Here is a 15827-nt window from a genome sequence, read left to right on the forward strand (position 1 = left end):
ACACTGCGAGGCCGAGAATAGCAAATTGAACTGGAAAGATGGTGCTCATTGTCCAGAGACCTCCGAAACAGCACTATGTAGAGGAATTTCAGCTTACACTGAGAGACTTTAGTCTTACTTATCAAAATGTGTTCACGTTGGCTTCCAAAAATTACATGAAGTGCTGCCAAGCCAGATGGCGACAGCAGCCCTTCCCATCCTGTTCCCATGCCCCTGCTCTGCACCCCAGTGCCTGGTTTGTTTGTGCCTGGACCACTTGGCCCGCCCTAGGGGGATGCTGCTGTGCCCCCACAGGTCCCTCGGCCCCAAAAGGAGCCTGGCCACCAGGATAAGGGTGCGGAAGAAACCCCTCCTGCCACACACCGCCCCGGCTGCGGGGGGTGCTGCCATGTTTTGAAGCTCCTGCCACAGATTCTGCAAAGCCTTCCCCCAGAGTTAAGATGGAGGCTCTCTGAGGGACAGCACCCACGCTGCTTCCCAGACTGTCAAAGAGACAAAAGAGGAAACTGAGCTAATTGTCAGAGTCATCCTGCTTCCTCTTTCTCAGGCCTTCCTTGGACAAGGGTTACCTCAGCTGCTCTCTCATCTTTATTCCCTGTCCCAGACTTTGTCCCCCTGGAGAAGACTGTGAAGGAATAGCTTTGCCTGCTGTTTGCCACGCTGCTGTCTGCATTTGCAAAGCTAAGGGGGGAGATGGGATAGGAGGAGTGGGGAGATCGCAAGCCAGCGTTGATGCTGAAGAAAATGCCTCGCTGGTAGGGGCTCAGAAATGCTGGTGGCCGTACGGCTGGTAAGGTGGTGCTGTGGCAAGTAGGATTGGCATAGGTTAGATAGACAGCATCTCCTCCCGGATGCACGGACACTGAAGATAATGGATTGTGAAATTCTGCTTGCACTACGTAACAACGTCACGCTCACCAGCCAAGCTGCGCTCTCACGCTCTCCGTGTGAGCACAGCTACAGCCGTGAACTCCATAGCCAACAGCTCCTTAGCTGTTTGTGTGGAAGTAGTGCCTGCTCATGGGCATGCCGATGTTAACTGCTTGAGTGGTGGCATGCCTACACAGCCTTTTCCAACAGATTAAAATGGTATTTTGCACAAAAATAAGCAAGAACAAGAAGTCATCAGCCCTGGATGCAGGTTAGGTATTCTGATAGTCATAGCTCAGTCTGGGTAGAGGAGCCACATGAAAAGAGCTTAAGAAGATTGTTTTGTTTTGTTTTGTTTTTGTATGGCAATTCTACAGAGACTCGAGGGAATCTTATGAATGGTTAGAACAATGAATAAAAATTAAGCCTGCTCTCTGCAGAGAAATTAAGGAAATTCCAGATACAAAAGATCCTTGGCCTGCTTTCCATCTGTGCCTCCAGATACCTTCCAGACAGCCCCTGGCAAGGGCTGCTCATCCTTTGGGGCCGGTGGAGTCCATCCCCACCAAAACATTACAAACCGGATAAATTGTTTCCTTGTCTTGAATTGTTATGAACTGGAGAAAAAAAAAAAAAAAAGTCCATTGTCATGTCTTATAACTTCCCCATTTACTTGACTTTCTGTCTGCAGGCCAAGGGGCAGTCACATGCCTGTCTCTGAGAGAAAGGTCTTGCAAGGAGAAACAACTTCTCAATCATGGGACAAGTTTCCCCAGTCTTGTTTCTTTGATTGTTTTTTAGCTATCACTTAATTGTGTCACGGAGTTTGTGTGCTGCCACATCCATGTGCAGCAGTGCCCCTTGGGGTTTTGCTGTCTTGCAGAAATAGGTACAGGATCTTCACCTCACTTGGTCTGACATGCTTGCTCTGATCCTTAATGACAGCTCTGATTCGTACTTTCATTCTTAATGAAAGCAGTTACGTGCTTTCTCACAAATGAGGCTACATGCTGGACCTTCAGGGATTTGGCTTTGAAATATCCCTCAAGGCCCTTTGAATAACTAAGCTAGAGGGCACTGTCAATGTGGGAACAAATTTGTAGCCTGTATGGGAACATTCTTAGGAAAGGTGTGTTTGAAGGGTAGTGTTTCCTCTTCTTTAAATGCTGTCACACAGAAATCACAGCCACAAGCGACTTGTCTCTAACAAAAACTTTCCCCCAGTGGCTAGAGCACTAGCTGTGTTCAAAATATTCAGACAACCAGCCACCACCACCACCACCCCGCCCCCCAAAAAAAAACAAGCCAACAAACAACCTCCAAAACATCAAACAACTCCTTAGCGATCACTTTGCTTCTGTACATCCCATAAAATCTGTCAGGAAGTTCAGTGACCTTCTCAGGCAGACAATTAAAAATAGACACCTCCACCTTCCAGTGTCTTTACTAACTCTCTAGCAGCCATCACAAATTTCTGCCAGTTCTCCTCAACCACCCATTCTTTGAAAAATCACTAAAGAAACTAAACCTGAAGCAGTCTAAGATGTGGTATGCTATTAGAGACTCCTGTCACTCATTCTAGAAAAGAAACAAAATGCCTGCCTACCCAGGAAATTACCTATATCCTATGATTAAAGCTCCTTTAAAAGCCTGTGCTGCATATCCTATAGTTGTCCTGGCACTGAATCTCGAAGGAGGTAGATAAATAGCGAACCATGAAAATTGTGATTTCACGATTGATGATTTCACAAATCACCAATGGGTGATTTCACAAATCACCATAAGTTGAATCACAATTGTGATTTCACAAATGGTGTTGTTGGCGAAGCAGCTGCTGAGTTAGTCACCTCTCCATCAGAGCAGCAGCAATGAGCACTGCTTAGAAATCAACTACCAAGTCAAGGTAAAATCAAGTCAAGGTAAAACTACATTGGAGGCTGAGGAAGGCATCTGCATAAATAGGAAGATGAAAGAAATCAAAGGTTCTCACTTTCTTACATATATTTGAGCACATGGAGACCCCTAAGAAAAGAAGAAGCTAGAGTCAGTATTTGGGAGTTGTTTTCCCATCTGTGTTCTTTTGTGCTTTCTAAATGAACGTGTAGTGCAAACATTACTGTGTGTAGTATGGTTGCTGGTCCCATCCCCAGATACAGGTCTGAGGAAATGGCCAACTGCCTTGCTTGGCAAAAGTAGCATTGTTACAGAAATTACACTAATCTGTTCTGGTAAGAGGTGAGGAAGGCATGCCTGAGCATGGGAAGGACAAGCATGATAAAACATCGCAGTCAGAAGCTCTGTACAGTGCGTTTGTGAGCTTCTGTGTCTACATCTGGCCTACACCTTGTAAGCGTTAAAGGATAGACTGGGAAGATCATTATCTTCCATCATGTGCTAGAAAAGGGTGCCATTAATCTAGGTGCAAAAATGTCTTCTGGTAAAGAGTTCCACCTCGTGAAACAGGCTAACACAATAGGCAGTCTCAGGAAAAAAAAATGTTGGATCCTTTATTCTCTTTCCATGATCTGATGTCTCCATCCATTATGGGAAGTCTCATGTAAAATCATTGCCAAACGTTAGCTAACTTTTAGAGATAGTGTATGTAGTGCTTTTAAAGACCTGTGATTATTTTATTGTGCAAATCAATCTTATATAGACCGTGCTGTGGTTTGCTAGACCACTGGGGACAAATTGAGGAAAGGAAATGCCTCTTGTGCTGAATTTTATGAACTTCTAAAAAGCATTTTCACAGCATGAACAAAGTATCACAGTAGAAGAGACTGAAATTCTGCATGGTACCCGATGATTAAAATTTCATAGCAGAACCACCATGTATAGTCAGGATAAGCATTAATCCATTCAATCCTAATCATATATTGTTTCTTGCAAATCTATTTAGGGACTATTCGAAAACAGAACAGAATGATAAGGAAGTCTGAGAATGAGCACAAGTATTTTCAACAGCACATGTAATACAGAAAAAATGTTTTATGAAACACGCTTTAAGAAAAAAACTGTAAGGCATTTTTTAGTACTCCTTTTTAATCCTGGGTGGATTCTAACTGAAAAGTTGTGGATTCTAACTGAAAGTTGTGTGTGCTCATAATACTTGTGGGGGGTTTCTGAATCTATTGACCTCATAGCCGTAGGAAAGCAGGCTTCATTAATTCTGCTGCTCATGGAAAATTTTATGTGACTGTGTTTTTTGAAGCAAATTCTATTATCTGGAAAGGGAGGAGGCCAAAGAAATTGTAATTTAAATAAGTACCAGAAAAAAAGAGGGAGAGTCAAATACAAAAATCAGTGTCTTACAAAGCCCGTGTGTGTACTGATACCGCACAGGCTTTCATTTATTTTCCACAAACATACAAAGAGAAATAAATAGTCTTTGCAATAGTCTCCTAGAGCTGATTAGCAACGGGAAAAGGAAGCTGAGAATTTCCAGATATTCAGTTGTACACAATGTTATGGTGTTGTCCCCTGGTACAGCCGAGATGGGGTTCGGCTCAGTTCAGTGTCCTACAAGGAAAGTGTAAATCCTGTAACAGCTGGGAATCCCAGACATGAAATAGATTTTTTTCCAGGTTGTGAGGGTAGTGTGTCCACCCACGCTCTGTGCCAGGAAAAAGCAGAGATACATCAGGACATTGTCAGCTCCTCTGTAGAAAGGGCAGCCAACACATAGCCTATAATAACAAGAAGACTCTGAACTGACATATTTTAATCAAAGTATTTGACATCATCTGTGTTGTTCATTACAGTATATGATGCTGAAAGAGAAGCAAATGGCTTTATATTCCAACTTCTCCTGAAGTGTGAAGGACGTATGGAATAGAAGAAGGGAAACTGACACATTGCTGAAGACAGATAAAACACTTGGTCTTTATTCTATACAATGAACTCTTGCATTAGGAAACTGTGTTGCTATTGAGCTGTGTGCTAATAAACAATACTGTGGACAACGGTGTCAGATATTTTTTAATCAGTAGTCATGCTAATCAATTGTGTGGTGGATCTAGAGGGGAGAGGGAAATACCAGTTCCATCGTTTGAGGGAGCAGAGTAGGATGCCTGTTGTAGCACTGCACTAGGGCACTCACTACTGTCCCAAGATGACAAATAGAGCTGGGAACGGGTGCTGAAAGGAACTGTTTGGATCATGAGCCAAAAGTGGATAACTTCCCTTTTGAGAAGAGGCTAAAGAAGCCTGTCTTGTCTAGGCAGGTAAAAGAAAAGGCTGGGAGGGGAACTTCCCTTCTCTACGTATGTTCAGGGTTTAAGCATGGAGACACTCTCTGCCTTTTAAACTAAAAGGCAAAATTTACATAAAATCAGGAAGAACAAAACGTTCATCTCTAAACTAAGGCTGCAAATTAGAAGGTTTCTAATTTTCACAAAGGTTAGAGTTTGTCTTCCTGGTAAGAATAATGGGAATAAAAATTTGGTTAGTTTTAATAAACGGAGTCATCATTTGAGAAACAAATTGCTCAGCAAGTTGGCCTGCTCTAGCATAAAGAGTGTTTTGATAATCTGTTTTGATTACTGGCAAACTGAAGAATGTTTAAACATACTATCTACTAAGAATATTTTATTTTAGAGCATATATTTCTTTGTAAAGTATATTACTGATATCCTCTCAGTCATTTATTTTTTTTTTTTTAGATTTGTAGAACAAAAATCAAGCAGTACATCTGTAAGAGAAAAAAAATCTTCAGAGAGTACTTTGAAATAGTGCTGCCAAAATGGATGTAAAATCTGGTGAAAGGAGGAAAAAAAAATTAAAAAAAAAAAAGCAACAACAAAACACTTGATTTCATAGGGAATCTTTCTGATTTCTAGTGGGCATGGGTTTGATTTGTAATAGTATGGAAACAAAATGCTCAACAGAGTGGGCAGTTCAGAGATCTGGCCCAATTCTGACCATTAATAAATGAATGCATGCATCCAGTCTATCAGCTTCAGCCTAATAAGTTAGGTGCTGCAAAAACAAGCAGAAAAGTCTAGAACATTTTAGATTTTATAAAACAAAAATAATTGCATTCATAATACATCCGACTGATCCATAGCAAACTGATGTAGTATACTGTGGAATATAACATAATACATAATGATATGCAACAGACAGGAAGCTGATGAACCCACCGGTACTTTGTGTGATTCTATTTTCCCAAATGTTTGCTGAAAACATATTTTTCTACAGTTGCCTATGTTTTCCCTGTAAAACAGCACGTAACATCCTGTGTTTTTTCCATTACTGGGAGGAGGGCCATATAAAACCAACAAATTCACTGTGTCAGGACAAGGGGAGGATCTCAGGAATAATATGTGCAGATAAAATCAGATTAAAACACTCCACTCAAAAGTGTAAAGCTGCTAGGAACATGCAAGTACAGTTTGTCCAGAATATACAGGTATAGTTTTTTAGCACTTCTCTTAAACTACTGATTTGCAGTTGCAGAGCTAATAATTAGTTTTCCAGGAAGTGGAGGACAGAGGTGACATGAGGGCTGTATGTACTTTTAACACTAGGGTGTATCAGGCAAAATGGAGACATTTGCATAACATGACATTTTATTTGGTAGAACAAACTTCTAGAGATAGCACAATAGGATTCAAAACCATGCTGGAGAGCAGCTGACCACATACACAGACTATTTCACAGTTTGGCTGCCTAACCATCCCATTACTAGCACAAAACCAAACGTTGTCATCTGGGCATGTCTTTGAACCCTCACTGTGAACATGTGTGAGACAAAACAAGCCATCATCACATCAGAAAATCATGGACCTCTCTTTGTTCCTATACAAGACATTTGCTTTTATGGAGTTCAAACAGGAAAGAAAATCTACCAGGTACATTTGATAAGAAATACAACTTCAAGCTTGTTTCAAGTGCAGGTATTCAGTATACTGGTGTGCACATCTGAAAAGACACATGCCGGTCCTCGAGCTTACAAAACTGGATGAAGAAAAGCAATCGCTCTTGCCCTGATGACCCCAACCAGGGATAGCTATTTTTCAATTCCAAGATCCTTCTCAGTGTGGCTGCACTCAGGCAGCACCCAAATGCCTGTCCCATAGGCACCCATACTCACAGCATGTGTAAGTATCATTGCAGCACACAGAGACCCAGGAAAGGGACTGAGTTGGGGTAGAGAGGGAGTAAAGAACAGATTTGATAGGAAGGTAGAAGAAGACAGCACGGACTCAGGTATCAGGCGCTGGGCTCAGCCAGACATCCGTTTATTTCCTCTTTGGTCCACTCAGGAAAATGTATAGTTAAAAAGTTGGCATGGCAGTATATCCATGCTTTGAATGCTTTGTGTGTGTGTGTGTGTGTGTGTGTGTGTGTCTTGGCCTCTCTACACAGGTGTATTTGGGCTATTGCAATCTGTGTTTTTTTTCTTATCCTGTCACATTTTTGGGTCATACACCATGACATTGTACTTCCCTGGGAAGACGGGTAGAGCTGAGGGAGAAGAATTTTTAATTACTGTGATTGCAAAACCTCTGCAGCCAGTGGATGTGACTGCAGTCCTGCATTCAGGGCATGTATTCCTCTTACAGTTCAAACAAGCAGAAGACACAGCCCAAACACAGGCTACCATGCAAGTCACAAGCTGAGCATGGTGAACATGGCTGTAAAGGACAAGTGGCTGTGAGCAGATAGCCACACAAAAAACAGTACTCAGAAGCACATTGAGAACAGTAAGGAAAAACAGGAAAAAAGAAGTACTATGAATGGAAAAAAGAGTCATTAGGGAAAAACACAAAGAATGGGAACATTTTAGGCAACACTGTTTTGGAAAAGCAAGGTGATTCCATAAAAAACACTATTCTTTCTTGTTTCTTACAATGTTCAGGATCTGTTAGAAAAGGAACAAAAGAAGCTAAAAATCAATCTAAATTTTTCCGCATAAAGGAAACAAATATCACTACAAGTTTCTGTAAGCTGAAATCAAAAGGAGTAACAACATGTTCAGCAAACAGAAGGTATCAGATAAACAATGAAGACCTGAGAGAGCTCTTCAAACACACTGGATCTTGTTAATATAAAGTAAACATGAACTTTGCTTTTACTTTACAGATCAAAGAGGAAGTCTTTATCTTCATTTTGGTACCAAAACACCAATAATATAGTAAGAAGAAAAAAAAATGCTGTGTTCCATTTTCCTTCTTTTTCTCCTAATGCTAAGCATTTGAGCAAAACTTAGAAACTGCTAAGACATGTAATGAAAAAACCTCTCCTATGTTAAACTATAACATACTCAGGAAGTGCTCAGGAATGAACTCCCTTTCAAAGGATCTTCCTTGTCAGTTCAGATATATTCAGACTGAAGTTTATCAGCAATTCCGGGCTGACTGATGAGGTTCCTGTATGTTATACTTTAGCTTTTTAAGCTTCTGGATGTAGGCCAAAAATGCATCTGCTCTTTTTGATTTCTTTTTTTGGCAGCCTACCATATGCTGAGATGTTTCACCATGTGCTGCAAGCCTAGCTTCAATCTACTGTCAATGCACTGTACACACTCGAGTTTTAAAGAGGTGAACACGAGGCATGTTTGTTATGCCTGCTGTGGCTGTGGGAGGGAACTGCCTTTGGTTGGTATATAGTGCATGTAAAGCTATATGTTACAGAAAAGTGAAGTGGGCCTGAAAGGGAGTCAGAAATAATTACTTAATTTTTAAAGGAAAGGCTGTAGTCCCAGAAGACTGTTCAGTGCCAAGTCTTTGAATGATCTCGACCAAAAAGGAAGGGAGTAATTTCTTCTCAAGAGACAAAAATAATAGACAAGCAGTTACGTATTCAGTTTACTGCTATTCTAAAAGCTCAGTGACTTGGCTGGTGAAATGGAGTCAGGAAGCTCAGTGTTACACTTTGTGCTGATAGTTTATGACATTTAACTTTCTGCTGGAAAACAAATGCTAAAAAAAAAATCAACCCCAAAAATCTTTTATGTTTGAGTATAAAAGGTAGATAACCTACTTCATGGTAGATGCTTAAATAGCTCTTGTATTTAAATGATGGCTCTGATTGATGCCCCAGAACCTGTGGTCTTGACAGTTTGCAGGATGAGAAGAATTGTTGTTCTAAAAGGGACACCAGCAGGTAGAATTTATTATTAAAATCAACATACAGACTAGCATATAATTATGGAGCAAAATGCACATAAACGTAGTAAACTCTCCTCTTTTTCGTGAGAACACACAAGTGAGGGATCTGCTCTGCAGCCAAAATGCTACTCACAACCCGGACAACCAAAGCGCTTTATAAATAGAGCTGGGCAGCTGGGGAGAGGGGGGACTCTGTGTTTCAGCATTTCTCTCCGTGCATGGCTGTTGTGATGACTGGGTAAAACATCTGCATTCTTTTTCTTATTAATGGCTTAACGAATGTGTCAGTTTTCCTGTTAATTTTTAAATCACTGACTGCCAGGTTTATACACAATCTTCAGGACGAAAAGGATTAAATCAAAGGAAGCTGTAAAGAGACTGCTAAAGAACCAACAAGGAGTACTAAAACAATATTGCACAAGTCAGTCTCAGGTGCACTGTTTTAGAAGAATTAAGATAAAAACAGCTGGTGGTGCATTGAATAAAGCACTTCACACTTTTAGAGTAAGGAGTGCGAAATGGAAACTTTTATGGCATTTCAAGTGCTGCCCAGGTGTATCAGTGAAAAAGCTAACTTGCTGATGTGACCTGTAAAATAGCAATAAAGATGTGTGTGTGTGTGTTTGTTTGTTTGTTTGTTTTTTTGTTTGTTTGTTTTTATTTGTTTTCCACTAAAGATGAGGAATGTCACCCATGGTGTGGTAAGAAAATATAATGGAATGGACATGTAGATCTGTTGCTATAGTCTTGCATGCTTTCTAACTTTAGGTAGAAGAATAAATCTTTATTTAATGCATTAATCTGGAAAAATGGATATGAAGTCCCTCTAGCCAGCTATGCCAAAGGTTTATGTGGCAATCTGTCAGCGAGCCTGACTGCAAAGGGAAAGGGTGACTGGGGAATCCAGGACCTTCAGAGTCAGAGACTTTGTAATCACACCCCTGGATGGGCACACATTTAACAAGGATTACAAAGTCCGTAGTCTTTATTCCTCAGTTATCATTTCATCTGACTTGATGTCCTTCTCTCAGCTGTGGTATGAACAAATCATAAGTGCTGCTCTGTGGATCCTCTTGCTTCCCCCGGCTCCTTCAAAGCTACCAGCCTGCACAGCAGCTTTTTGCCACAGCCAGTCTGTGTGTTTTTCCCCTTCTGCTCCTAACCTTTAAGGAGGTGGGTCTTACAGAGGGGAAAGGTGAGTTTAAGCACCTCTTTTATTATTCATTAGAGGCCATGTGTAAGCCTGTGGGAGGTGGCCAAGGCCTGGCTCTGGTGAAGGTGCCCTTGGGAAGGCCTTCAGGGGAGAAACTGGAGCTGCTAACCCAGTAGTCGTGACAAGCACAAAACACGGTGCTCCCTTTTTCATTTCCTCATATCCAAAGGGCTTGTATGGTGACATTTTCAGCCTGGATAAGAGGAGGCTCAGGAGGGATCTTATCAATGTTTATAAATGCCTGAAGGGAAGGAAGGTGCAAAGAGGATGACGCCAGGCTCTTTTCTGTGGTGCCCAATGGCAGTACAAGAGGCCGTGGGCACAAAGCAGAGCACAGGAGGTTCCGTATGAACACCAGACAGCACTTCTTTACTGTGCAAGTGACAGAGCACTGGCACAGGTTGCCCCGAGAGACTGTAGAGCCTCCTTGGAGATCTCCAAAAGCCGCCTGGACGTGGTCCTGGGCACCCTGCTCTGGGTGTCCCTGCTTGAGCAGGAGGTTGGACCAGATGGCCTCCAGAGAGCCCTTCCAACCTCAGCCATTCTGTGATTCAGTGATTTTGTGATCCGGCATACGTTTGGTTTTAATCTCTTGTTATAGTCATTTAGATGTTCCTGTGCTAAGGTATGTCATGGGTGGGGAAACATAGCTGGTGGGAGAGACTACAGCTGAAGTAACTTCCCTCACCTACGAGTCGTTCTCGTATGATTGTCCTGCTAACTGGCCAGAGGCAAGGTGTGAGGACTGGATAAAAGCATGCAGAGGTGTTGAAAGACCCCATCCTCTTGTGTTGCAACCATAGGCTGTCAACGTTGGGACCCTCGGCTCCATTTGGCCATAGGAAGGGAGGGGAGACCCTACTGTGAGAGCAGCCACCAGCCGCTGGGAGTGACTACACGATGAGCTTTTTTTTTTTTTTTTTTTAAATGTGCTTTTCCACATAATCATCCTCTGCCCCCATGGCATCTGTCAGAGCATACTGGAGAGCTGTTGGTATTAGGCATGATGTGGCATGTGGGACTGAGAGAGTATTAAAAGCTGGAGTTGTAATGTTGTAGCACTGATGATTTATCTAAGTATGAAAGAAATAACCTGATTTAGAGACTAATGGAGGCAGCAAAAGGACATGAAAATAGGGCAAACTCTGGCCTAAGACTTAGAAGTCAGTGATCCATTTCTGGTCCTGCTGCTGGCCTTGTCATATGACTTTTTTTTGATCCATTTCTGGTCCTGCTGCTGGCCTTGTCATATGACTTTTTTTAAAAAAAAAAAAAACACAAACAAAAACTTCCTTATTTAAAATGAAAAGAACTAATATGTACTGTTGTTAGTACATATGCCATACAATAACTACAGAAGAAAATACATCTTTGCTTGTAAGGCAGGGAAAAAAACAACAAGATTGAATTATGTTTATGTGTGCTGCTATCTGCCCCTAAAGTTTGCATTAAAAACACACATGCAATAGTATAGCTACTTAACTAATCTACGTTTTTAACACTGTAAAAATGAAAGTTAAGCATTGAAGGGCTCCTAGATCTAACTCAAAGAGCTTTATATCACTTATAAGTTGACTGAGTATAGTACAACTACTTTAGTGGCATATAAACATTTTCAAAATACAGTTTTGATTCTCAGAACAGGGAATAGAAGAACACCAAGATCCCATCTATATCATCTTCTGAAGGCCATTTGTACATTTGGCTGAGATTGTGGACTACATTATTTTTATTTCACACCACTTGCTTTCTGTTTTGCATAAATCCAAATGTTATTAACATATTTAAGGATCATTTTATGGGACACCAGTAAACAGTCAGTGGGTAAATCCCACAAGTGAGTGTTGACAGACCAAAATTAGCTTTGCAGGTCTGAATTTTTGCCTAGTTAGCTTCTCTTCAAATTTAGTTATACGTATTACACACAAAGTCAAAATGAAACTTTGTACAGGAACAAACTGAAGCCATAAGCTGGATGCAGTTTGCATTTAGGAAAATTCAGAAATGTCATTGAACTTATTGATTGGGGCATGTGTTTGTGGTAAGAATTTTAATGTAACTGAGGTCTTTACACCACTTCTTGCAAGACTATAACTGGATGTCATTATAGCTTTACTTTAGAGGGAAAAACAACAACAACAACAACAAAACACTTTTTCTCTGTCAAGCCATGACTTCAGAAGGACAGCATGTTTACAAGGAAAGCAACCAGCATGCTGTTTAAGTAACACTATCAAATATTGTCTTGCTCTCTCTTTCTTTCTCTCTTCTCTCTCTCTCTCTCTTTCTTTCTTTCTTTCTTTCTTTCTTTCTTTCTTTCTTTCTTTCTTTCTTTCTTTCTTTCATGAAGTACTGTTGGAAACAAGTATATTGGGTTACTTGTGGGGTGAGAAAGTGCTGATGCAAGCAAAAGACAAATTAAACCACATTTAAATTTAATTAATTTAAACCACGTTTAAATTAAACCTGGCAAAGACAAATTAAACCACATCAGTTAGTAGAGACAGAAGGCAAATTGGGATTTACAGATGTGGAAGATTTCTTATAGAAGATAGGTCTTCAGTCTAGGGGAAAAATGTAAACAGATGCAATTCAAGAAAAAAAATCGATGTATTTTTGAAAAATATGAACAATTATCCATCAGAACAAATTATGCAGAGAATTGATGGGATCTGTAGCATTTGATACTAAAGGAAGAGACACCATTTTGCTAGAAAATATACCATAGCTCAACAGAAGATCTTGGGTTAATGCATAAACTAAGAAGTATAATGCACAAATGAAGAAGTGCCTCCAGTGTGCGCAAAGACAGTCCAGGTGATCATGACAGTCTCTTTGGATATTCAATTGTGCACGAGTACATAAGAATTTACAAAAGTTACCAACTGTGTCTGGCAAGAAAATGCAGAAGGCACAAGTTGTGCAAGGGTGCTAAATGATACAGAATGTTTCAACTACCACTTCCCTGAAGGAGTTTTGAAATCCTTTTTCTATATTATCTGCGGAACTCTAAAAATAGAAGAGAACTTCTGCTCCTCAATAAGCTGACATTACACACTTCTGGCCTGAGGGAAATGCAAAAGAACCCTCAGGGACTTAATAAAATCCATTTCTTGCCTCAGGTAGTGCTGGTGATGTTGTGCTGCCTCTTCTTGACCTAAGCTCCTGAACTTCCAATGCTGACAGCTTCTTGTGGGAATTAAAAAAATAATAATAATGATAAAAAAAAATATTCCTAAGAGTTGGTTATTTTCTGGACAAATCATCTTTATTTGCCATAATGTATCATTACTTGTCTTTTTTAAATTATTATTTATTTATTTATTTTTAAAATGGGATTTCAACATCTGGACATAATCATCCTGTTTGTGGTTTTTTTTTTTTTTTTGTGTGTCCATTTTTACATATTTTCCATACAGATGGAATTGAGCAATTGGAGCTGTGTTGACTGCGAAGGATGTGTGGGAGATGTGAGTGAAAAAAGCCCCTTTTGGGAAAGGAGGAGCTCAAGTCAGTGAAAGGGAGGGGAAATATTTGTTCTCAGAGAAATAACATTTGCCTCTTCAGACAAGAAGGGATGTGACTAAGGGAGAGGTACTTGATGAGGTTAGACACAGTCCCAGGCTGTTTAGATTACTGCCATGATGCAACTTGATTTCATGCCACGCAAGCGTAACTTTTGTGCTCTTTTTCTGCAGTGGAAGCTGTGCCTCATTGCCCAGGACTGCAGGAAGATAGCTTGAGAGATCTCGTCCTTCTGCAGCAGCCCTCTACTAGCTCTGCAGAAATGGTGGAGAACACTGGTGCCATTTGAAAAGCTAGTATCATGCAGGCCCCTTAGGGTGCTGTTCTGCTTTTAGCAGATCAAACTTGGGGTCCGTCGCTGCCTAGAAGAAGTTCAACACCTGATTATCTTGGCTGGAGAGCCCTTTTCCTGCTAGCACAGTGTGTTCTGGGTGAATACCAGATGGGGATAGGAGTGCCATTCGCAGCCCTTGCACAGGTGGGGGAACGGCGCTGGAGGGATGCTGGTTGTGCACTGGCAGATGACATTGCCTGGTGGCCATGCCTGCTCCTGACACAGCTGCCCTGCTGGGGGGTGCTGCGCTCTGAATCTCTTTGCACTGTGTGAGGGGAGCTGGGTGTGAACAGCATCTGGAGGGGGTGATTGCCAGCTCAGGCACTGCTCAAAAGGGAGTGTTGTATCACTGCAGGTTGGTACCTGCTGATGCTGCAGGGTGCCAAAATTATCTCCTGTACAGGTTGTTGATCTCTCATATGTGACAAAATGTCCTGGTCCCACCAAAGTGCACTGGGCTCCCTTGTTCCACTCAAAATTTTGTTTATGGCAAAGGAAGAACTCACCTTGTATATAAGGCTAAGAATCTGCCGGTAGGATAAACAAAATCTCATCTGTCTAATCCAAGAACTATTAGTAACTATTATGGAGAAAGAAAAATATCTTCTTGCAGAAAAAGTATTGATAATGGTAATACAGTTAAAATCATTATACATACACTTCTTAGTTTCTATCTCTTTTCCCAATGTTATGCCCTTCCCCTGCTCCTCTGGCTTGACCCCGGTGGTGGTGGTGGTGGTGTTGGCATCTGGAGTCCTTCACTGGAGGACCATGATGTTCATGATGATGGTTTCTTCTTCCCCGTGCTAGGATCCACTTTGGGTTCTTTTTATATGCTTGCTAATGTGTTTCTAAACCTTGCTTTTTCTTGGTCTACAAATCCTTTTTACATCTGAATGTTCTGGTGTCATTTATTCATATTAGGTACTATTTTATTATTATTATAATTCTCTTTGCTGACCTAAAACTAGTTTTGTCCAGCTCCAGGCCTGAATTCCTTTAGCTGACTGTTGGAGGATTGTTTATATCTGTGGTGTCCCCAGCACCAAGCTTGTGCCCCATCTCCTTTCTCCCACAACCCCACTGCTGTACTCCTCTACATCACCTCCTGGGTCTCCACTTCTCAACGCTTCTGTTACCATAACAAGCCTGTTTGTTTGTTTGTTTGTTTGTTTTCCTACACTATGCATTATGCTAGAGTTGTAAAACCGCAAGACTACCATAGAAAGATAAATGAAAATAAAAACAAAAAATAGCTATAGACACATAGTGAATTAGAAAATGGTGAAAATGGCCCTTAACTGGTATTGGCAATACTCTATTACTGGCTACATGGTTACACCCTTATCCAAAACCAGGTGGTGATGACAGCCTAGAGGGCAAAGGACCAGAGACTGGAGTGTGTCCCTGATGCCTTTAAGGGTGGGTGAAGGAGCAAGGGTTGCCTCCCTACCTCCTCAGGGGCCCAGGTCTCTGCTCAAGGGCATGGAGGAGTCAACTTGCTGGCCAGGCTCCCTGCAAGGCCAGTGCTGACTCAGTAGAATGTGGCCTCTGATACAGTTCAACTGCTCAGCCAGTTGTCATTTTCTAGTACCTCATTTCATGAGACTGCTATAGGTAGTATTTTCTGATATTGAGTTACTGAGAAGTAACACTGACTCATGGTCTCTTATTTTCCTGACACTAACCACACTCTGCAATACACTTGTATACACACTGTACATACTACTGTATCTACACCAAAAAGATTTCAAAAGTGATTACTGTTGCC

Source organism: Aythya marila (assembly GCF_965140915.1).
Source record: "Aythya marila genome assembly, chromosome: 3".
In the NCBI taxonomy this organism is placed as follows: domain Eukaryota; kingdom Metazoa; phylum Chordata; class Aves; order Anseriformes; family Anatidae; genus Aythya; species Aythya marila.